The sequence below is a fragment of the Marmota marmota genome, unplaced genomic scaffold, assembly GCF_001458135.2.
Source record: "Marmota marmota marmota unplaced genomic scaffold, marMar, whole genome shotgun sequence".
Classification (NCBI taxonomy): domain Eukaryota; kingdom Metazoa; phylum Chordata; class Mammalia; order Rodentia; family Sciuridae; genus Marmota; species Marmota marmota.
Genome location: NW_026005359.1, coordinates 94,025 through 103,053, shown reverse-complemented (window position 1 = coordinate 103,053; position 9,029 = coordinate 94,025). Strand labels below are relative to the sequence as shown.

Genomic DNA, 9,029 nt, shown 5'->3' with positions numbered 1-9,029 from the left:
TTTACTGTTATTGTGTATACACTCCTAGTGAGTATACAATAGTGTGTGTGTGTGTGTGTGTGTGTATATATATATATATATATATATATATATATAGATAGATATAGATATCTATAGATATCTATAGATAGATAGATAGATAGATACCTAACTTCTAAAACGTTAGATTAAAGTCAGCAAGCCTCAGCAATTTAGTGAGCCTCTAAGAAAATAAGCAAAACCCTTTTGCTTTATAGAATATTTTATTAAAGGCTGAGAGTGTTTCTTAGCAAAAAAGCATATCTGATTTCAATTTGTAATATGAGAGAGAGAGAGAGAGAGAGAGAGAGAGAGAGATCTTGTTGATAGACCCAACCTGATCTTTTCTTAAAATTGGGAGTCATCTCGCCACAAAGCCATGAAAAGATAATTTCAGCTTTACTATAAATTAGTGCAAATTCTGAACCTGCTTGGAATGCCTGCCCATGCCTTGAACTCACCCATGCCTGGCTCTCTGACCAGATAGCAGCCCTCTCTGAAACTTTAGTGATGCCTCACAAATCTTGGCCTTCCCTGGCCAGACAATGACCCTCTCTGAGGCTCTAATGGTCCTCATAAATTCGGATGTTGGGGCCAGCAAAAAAATGTAAACTACCATTTGTGTGATGCTTGTCAGAGTTCTGTTATCTGTAACGCCCCCTTTGTGTAACTTTCTGGGCTATAAAGCTGGGCTTCAGGAAAGCTGGGCTTCGGTCTTGTTCCTGCCATTTTGGGAGGGAGAGGCAGCCCAGCCGGTTGAAATAATAAGCTTGCTTTAATTTGATTTTAATTGGAGTCAGTGGTCTTTTCTTGTGTCCTGATCTAACATTTTGGAGTTCCCCAGTGAGATGACCCTGCCCGACCAGATCACAAGACCAGACTGCTGGAAATTCTGAAGCTGGCCTTAGCTCCAGGGCTCCGGGCTGGAGAGCCACTCTAGGGGGTGCGCAACTTGAGAGATTCCAAGGCCTTCGTGAGTGAGCCTTCATTCCCCAGAGCACTGCAGTGAACTGCCACACTAAAACTATCAGCAAGCACCTGGTGGAGGAAGCCTCCATAGGTAAGTGGCGCCTTTATAACATCTGGTATCCAGTTAAGGGAGATCTCTTCTGATGACAGAGAGGTGGCCTGGCGAGGCTCACATATACTCCTGTCCGGGACAGTAACGAGAAATCATTCTGTCCTCTGTTCTGTTCTGTAGGGAATTCCTCTGGAAGGGTAGAGAAGTGCCAATGGGCATGCAAGTGCTCCTACCCCAGAGCTTTAGCAAGATGTTGCATTGCTCCTCTGTTTTTCTGTTTTGGGTCCAGGTTTCTGTTTTCTTGTGTTTTGTTCTGTGTTCTATATGTTTTTTGTTTGTTTGTTTTTGTGCGATTTGTTGTGTGATTTCTGTGGTAAAAACTTACGGATATTGGAGGTGAAAATGGGTAATAAAACAATAAGCCTGACACCCTTTTGGACTGTGTTTTAAGGAACTGTGATGAACTTTACCCCTTAACTTTGTTAAGCAGGATGAGAGAAGCCCCTAGCTGGCTGCTGGAGCACACCCACTGCAGAGGGCAATGCCTTCTGGGGATCTAAGAACTGAGTATCTCCCAGGTTAACAAATGAGACTCCTTTAAAACCCCTTGTCCCTCCAGATCAAGAGAGTCACAACCTTTGGGCAGAGTTCCCTGTGTTTCTCCTTTGTTAGCAAAGCAATAAACCTCCCTTTTTCTTTTTCTCAAAACCCTGTCCTCATTATTAAATTGCCATTAATTGGCTTCAAGGTGGAACCAAACCAGAGGAGCTAATCCTGTAAGTAAAAGGAGGGACTCAGGGACTCCCAGCTGCTGCTGAAGCCCTGTTGCTTCGGGGAATTCCTTCCTTCCTTCCCTGCACTGTAAGGATTATGCCACCTCTGTCTTCTTAAAAAAAGAGAAAAAGAAAAAGGGGACACTAAATGCAGTAAAGTCACCATGGAGACCCTTGATTTTACATTTCAGGTTGCCCCTCTGTGAAAACATCTGGTCCCCTTGTGGGGACATCTATGGTGCCACTGGTGTAGGAGATTTTTCTCTTATCTGCTCTGTTTTAAAGGTTTCTGTCTGTCAGCCATAGTCTGGAGATCCTTTCTGTCTGTCCTGTATCTTTGTTTCTGGCCCTTTAAGACATGTGAAATAGTGTGTTGATATTATAAATTGTTTCTTGGGAATGATCTTGGCTGAATGTGAGTCTGAAAGATGATGTTTTATTGTAACAATTTGGTATCTGAATGGGTTTTTGAAGCATTGCACAATCTTGCAGTTAAAATTTGGGTTTAGGTAATTGTTTAGTTTTTGAATTCAGATAATTCATGCCAGAGAACTTAAATACTTAGGATGGAAAACTAAAGAACTCTACTTCCAAGTTGGCAAGTAACTTCCCAATCATTCAATCTTTTTTTTTTTTTTTTTAACCAATTTTGAATTGGGTAGCCTGGGAAAATGTCATTGTGTGTACCAGTGCATTAATTTGGACAAGGATAATCAATCATAGTATGGTATCTGTTGACAAAACAAGATGTAAAGATATAAAATTTTGTGAATTGTATCTTAAATTTGTATCATAATTTTCAACATCCGAACCTGAAAATTATGACTTATGGTTAAAATGCCTTAGGCCTGAGGTGTCTGCTCAGAATAGCAGTTTTTCCCTGCTCACTCCAGACCTCAGCCAGGACTTATGTTGAAATGCAAATGAAAGAAGCCTGCAAGCTCAGTAGGAGACTGATCTGAGGCCTAAGGAAAAAAAGTAAATTGTATGGTATTTACTAATTACTGGCCAGTCATTTTTTCTAGGACTCTTGTTTTTTCATTAGATTCTGTATTTTTTTTGAGCTCATGATTTTGATCCTACAGACCTAGGTTAAGGTTTTTCTGATCAGTTCTACCTTTGACCAACTGTGGAGTTTTTGAAACATTGCAATGGAGATTTCACCTGCGAAAAGCTACAAGGCCTTTACTATTTTTATGTGTGCACACTTGTGTTATGTGTTGTATGTCTATATATACCTATGTCCGTATATCATATATAGGATATACAAATTAACATATATAAGGAGCGCTCATTAAAACAAATTTTAAAAAGTGGATCCAAAGATCTTTAATTCATATAATTTAAATGGTTCTATTTAAATTGGATAAACAGATAAAAATAAATGTCTTTAAATTTAAGCTTACAAGTTTTTCCAGGTGTTCAAAAAACTCATAAAATATTAATGTCTATAAAATGTCTAATATGTCTTGGTTCTAGGACTTTTCCTTCAACAAAAAAATGGCTAGCACTGTTCAATACACTTGTCTAATATTTTGATAGAATAAATAAAATAAATTTGATATGGGATTACTCATTCATGAGTACTTTTTTTAGATATCTGATTGATTTACTAAGGTCTGTATAAGTTTGTACTAAGGTCTGTATAATATTGTAAAAATCAGTCATGTGTTAAAGAGACAAAAATTTCTTAAAACATAAGTTTACCCATAACATTGTGTTTATTAAGTTTTATTTATTTATTTTTTTCCTAGAGCAAGCAACCATAAAAATTAAACAACTGGTTAAATAAGAACTGTTATTTTAGAGCATTATACTGTCATTTTTCTTAAAAAGCTAAACTTGGTTAATATAAAAACATCAATGTAATTGTGATGCTATTAATGTGCTCATATCTTCCAGGTATACAAGTCTGTAAGGTAGAAACTTTAAAAGAGCATTATATCAAGCTGGTGTTCTGATGCTGTATGGTAAAAAATATATTGGGGATTTATTTACCTGTTATCAATAAGATATGTAAAGTTTTATGTTACTTTTTACATTGGGGAACAATTTAAATGTATTTTAAGTTAATGAGAGCCTAATCTATAAAAAGGTTAAAAACTTTCAGCCTTTCTTTAATTCATGTTTTAAATGTGATATCATATGGTGTTAGCTAATGTTCATGTGACCTCAAACAATTTATGTAAACTTTGTAAAACTATATTTAAAAAGCAAAGATCAGCTTTAGAACTAAAACATTTAAGATAATAAGCCATCACCTACAAGACAGATAGGATAATACAGATCCCAATTAATAAAAAGATAAATAATTATAAAGTTATAGACATTAAAGCCCAGTACTCTTAATATAAGTCTGTTAAAATTTATTTGCTAGATGTTTAAGATTAAGTTTTAAAATTCAAGTTAAATTAAAAGGGCCAGAAAAAACAATATTTGGCTCTTGCCCTCTGAGTCAGTCTGAATCCAGGGAACAGGGGACTTCTCTAAAGAGCTTTGCAACTCTGGGCCACATAACCTACCGATCAGGGAGATTAATGAGACCACTGGAAAACAGAAAGCCAATCAGTGCATTTGCTATGAAGAGGAGAGTCATCAGATAAGGGATATACCCCAGATTTTTCTGAGGTAAGCCACATGGTCAAGCAAGGCCTGGACCCATCCTAGCGCAAATGGCACTAGCAGAACTGAGAAGCTGCTCTCAAGTTTCCCCAGGAATGACTCCCATAAAAGCTCAGCTGACTGTTAACAATAGATAGAAACAAAAGTCAGTTTGACTGCTTCATCTTAAACACTGAGCAAAGACAGTTAAAACCAAAATACAGCCATTCCTGGGCATTTTAAATAATGATGATGATGATGATGATGATGATGATGATGATGATGATGATGATGATAGTAATAATTTAAGGTATACACTTTATGTTAGCCTCCCAAAATAAGTAAGACTGGAGGCTACAAAGAAGGATTCTCAGACAGAAATGCCTGATAACTATAAAAAGAGACTATCAAGAGGAGCTGCCAGAGACAGAAGTTTTTACTTTAAGGCCTACAAATATTCCTAACCTACACAGGTAGGCTTGGTGTTTGCTAGTACGATTATCCAGCCCTGAGTAACAGAATTAAAGGTTTCTCTATTAGACACAGAGGTCATACTAGTAAAAGGATTTTGCAAGATCAGATGACATTAAATTATTAAACTGTATCTTATGGGGAGGGACAACTGTAACACTAAAAGTTAAATGTTAAATTTACAGTCCTGATAACTGGGGATATTAAGGCCTGGTGAGGGAACTTCTATACAGTGACATGTTCCAGCTGCTGCAACATTTATTCAGTACTTATGGTTTTTGTTTATCTCATAGAAGCACCCATCCCCAGATGACTTTACAACCTGTTCTTCCCCATCCAGACTTCAAACTGAACTAAAAGGAAACTCATGTCCCTCACACCATGCCCCCTCACATCACCCACTCTCAGCTCAGAAGAAGCCAAAATGAGTGATGCCCCTCTTCTTACAACAATGGATCCAAAAATAAATAGATTATCAATATAAGTAATCAATTAAGTCAGGTAAAATCAGGGAGACCGGTTTTGGGTGAGTTCTAAAAAGTTGGAGACTGTTGCCTGAGGGATTAAAATTCCCTCAGTGCTCTTCCCCTACCCTATCAAAGATTTGAAAGGGACACATAAGAAAAGGGGGGAATGATAGACCCAACCTGATCTTTTCTTAAAATTGGGATTCATCTCGTCACAAAACCATGAAAAGATAATTTTGGCTTTACTATAAATTACTGCAAATTCTGAGCCTGCTTGGAATGCCTGCCCATGCCTTGAACTCACCCATGCCTGGCTCTCTGACCAGATAGCAGCCTTCTTTGAAACTTTAGTGATACCTCATAAATATTGGCCTTCCCTGGCCAGACAACAACACTCTCTGAGGCTCTAATGGTCCTCATAAATTCGGATGTTGGGGCCAGCAAAAAATTGTAAACTACCATTAGTGTGATGCTTGTCAGAGTTCTGTTATCTGTAACGCCCCCTTTGTGTAACTTTCTGGGCTATAAAGCTGGGCTGCAGGAAAGCTGGGGGGCTGTCTTGTTCCCGCCATTTTGGGAGGGAGAGGCAGCCCGGCTGGTCGAAATAATAAGCTTGCTTTAATTTGATTCTAATTGGAGTCAGTGGTCTTTTCTTGTGTCCTGGTCTAACACTTGTAAAATAAAAAAGTAATCAGTGACACTCTTAGTGTCAAGGATGTAAATAATTTAAAAGTAATAGTGAGCTAGTTGGAAAACTCATCTAGGTTATTAACTGCTTCTTTGGGAAGTTAGTCTGCTCTCCAACATATAAAAGTGAGAGAGGAATTCTTTATTAAGTCTTGTATAAGAAAAAAGAGGAGCTTTGACACAGCTTTAAGTTGGCCCAGACTGGGTCAACTTTAGTAGGTGATTAGGGTTCTGCTAAGATGATAGATCCTTGAATTATTTGGAATAATGTGATTTTATCTAGTCTTCATAAACAAATATTAAGGTCTAATATAAATCATGCTTGGCCAAGGAAAAAACATTTAAATGAAAAGTAAATGTATGAATAAACATATAAAACAGTATTTAAGAAAAAGTTAACATTCAGAATATTTGTGCAATTATATAATCACCAGTAATGTAAAAACAATGACAACTAAAAAAATTGAATTAATGAAGGAACAAATAAATAATGGAATAAATAAATTAATAAGTGAATAACTAACAAGTGCAAAGATGTAATGTGACTGGAATTGTCAAAGTCGGCTTGTAGCCATGACAAAGTGTAAAGGTACATGGAAACGGTGTTTTACTACTTACTGACTCAATAAAGAAGGAGAGTAAAGAAAAGAACATAATACATAAAAGTGACAAATTTGAAGACACACCAAATGTATATATCCAAAGAGTGCCATATATAGGTGCTTTCAAAAGACAAATTAATTTGAAATATATGTGGTTAATGTGAGATGCAGTGGGCATCCATGTGCGATGAGTCCAGTGTATCTCCAGAGTGTGTAGTGAACACTGAGATAATTATCAGGAGAGAACCCCAAATCCATTTGTTGTATGCATGCTTGAGATAGGCTGTTGATTTTAGGGCCTGTTACTCATGAGGGTTTTTTAAAAAATATATATTAATTCATTTATGCATTTAATTTAGTGTGTGTGTTTGTGTGTGTGTGTGTGTGTGTGTGTGTGCATGCATTGTTTTCTTTTTGGTACCAGAAATTCAACCCAGAGGCGTTCATCCAAAGATTCACATCCCCACCCCTTTTTTATATTTTTATTTAGAAACAGGGTCTCTTTGAGTGTCTTAGGGCCTCACTAATTTGTTGATGCTGCCTTTTACCTCATTCTCCTCATGAGTGGTGAGTTTTTAAACATCAGGGAAGCAGTATCTCAAATTCAGAACAAAAATCTGAAATCCAGAACTTCAGCTTAGCTCTCCATAGGTCTCAGAATAAACCCCTAGTTTTCTAGCTCTCTGTTCACATATCCAAATCTAGGGTTCTCTGTTCACAGTGAATAAGAATAAAATAGATTAGATATAATGACCATGTAATCAGGATAATGGGCCTCACTCAAACACATGTGGAGGCTAACTGGAAGATATGTTATTGAGCACCATTAAGGCCTATTTCAAATGTAAAAGACCTTGAAGTCCACTTGTGGAATCACCTTCAACAAAGTCCTTTGTTGCAGGGGTGATTCCTGATGGAAGTTGAAGAAATGAGTATGGGTCACATAAAGAAAGTGAACCTATATGATAGTCAGGATGCCTTTTCTGAAGCCTATTTTAAGTAAATTTTGCTTAATGTTCTGCCCAAAACTATCTGTAAACTTCTAAGATGGCATACCAAAATGAGTTTTTTTTTTTTTTCTGGTATTATTCCTCATACCACATGGTGGAAGTTCTATTTCTTCTTGCTTGAATAGATTTTTTTCTTCAAAACTTATGAGACAAGCACCCAGATGCAATTGGCAAACTGAGAAGTTTTGGTTCATCTCAAAACTTCACTTTCAGCATTACCAATCATTATTTTCCTATGTTTTATTTCAAATGGATGCATCATTTATAATGTTTTCCTTCAAGAAATGGAGGGCATTTTAAAAAAAAAAATAATTTACCATTCTGAGGTTTTCACATGAGAAAAAATCAGAATAAAATTAGGTGACATTAAAAAGATTGAATCTCTCTTAAATGAGGTTTATGTGTCCCAATTAAGGATTTTTAAAAACTGTAAATTGAGGGTTTATTTATTTATTTGTTTGTTTATTTATTTATTGTCAGACCATTTTATTAAAATAACCCACAGAAGGGGCTGGGGTTTTTTCTTAGCAGTAGAGCACTAACCTAGCATGTACAAGGCCCTGGGTTTGATCCTCAGTACCACATAAAAAAAATAAATTAAATAAATAAATAAATAAATAAATAAATAAATAAATAACCAACAGAAACATTCCAAATATTTCAGAAAACTCTTTTCTTCTGGTGTGGCAGAAAAAAAAATAAAAGTGGGACTAACTTGAATTTAAATTTCATGCAAGTTCAATCTCTCTCTCTCTCTCTCTCTCTCTCTCTCTCTCTCTCTCTCTCTACTGGGGATTGACCCCCAGGGCCTCATGCTAAGAAGGCAAGCACTCTACAAGCTGAGCTATTTACCCAGCTCCATTTGTGTGTGTGTGTGTGTGTGTGTGTGAGTTGAAGTCCAGGGATTGAAGTCAGGGGCACTCTACCACTGAGCCACATCCCTACCTCTATTTTGTATTTTTCTTAGAGGCAGGGTTTCACTGAGTTGCTTAGTGCCTCGCAATTGCTGAGACTGATTTTGAATTCATGATCCTTTTGTCTCAGTCTTGTAAACAACTGGTATTACAGGCATGCACCACCATGCTTGGCCAATTTCAATGTCAAAGGCTAAAGTATACAGCGAATTAGATCAAAGTTCATGTCAATAACTTGGTGCAGTATTTTTAAAAATATATATTTTTAGTTGTTAATAGACCTATTTTTTATTTGCTTATATGTGGAGCTGAGAATTGAACCCAGAGCCACACATGTGCCAGACAAGTGAGCTACCACTGAGCCCCAGCCCCAGCCCCTTGTACATTTTTTATGGGGGATATTGGAGATCGAACTCCAGAACACTCAACTACTAAGACACATCCCCACGGGGATATATATATATA

At 36.8% G+C, this 9,029-nt stretch overlaps 1 long non-coding RNA gene across 1 annotated transcript in view; it reads right to left on the bottom strand.

The window, feature by feature from the left end:
• Nucleotides 1–731: 731 nt before the first annotated feature.
• LOC125614638 overlaps nucleotides 732–9,029 on the bottom strand; it is a 26,338-nt gene continuing 18,040 nt past the window's right edge. The window contains exon 3 of the long non-coding RNA XR_007345209.1: nucleotides 732–898. This is a non-coding gene — a long non-coding RNA (uncharacterized LOC125614638). The remainder of the gene's footprint in view (nucleotides 899–9,029) is intronic.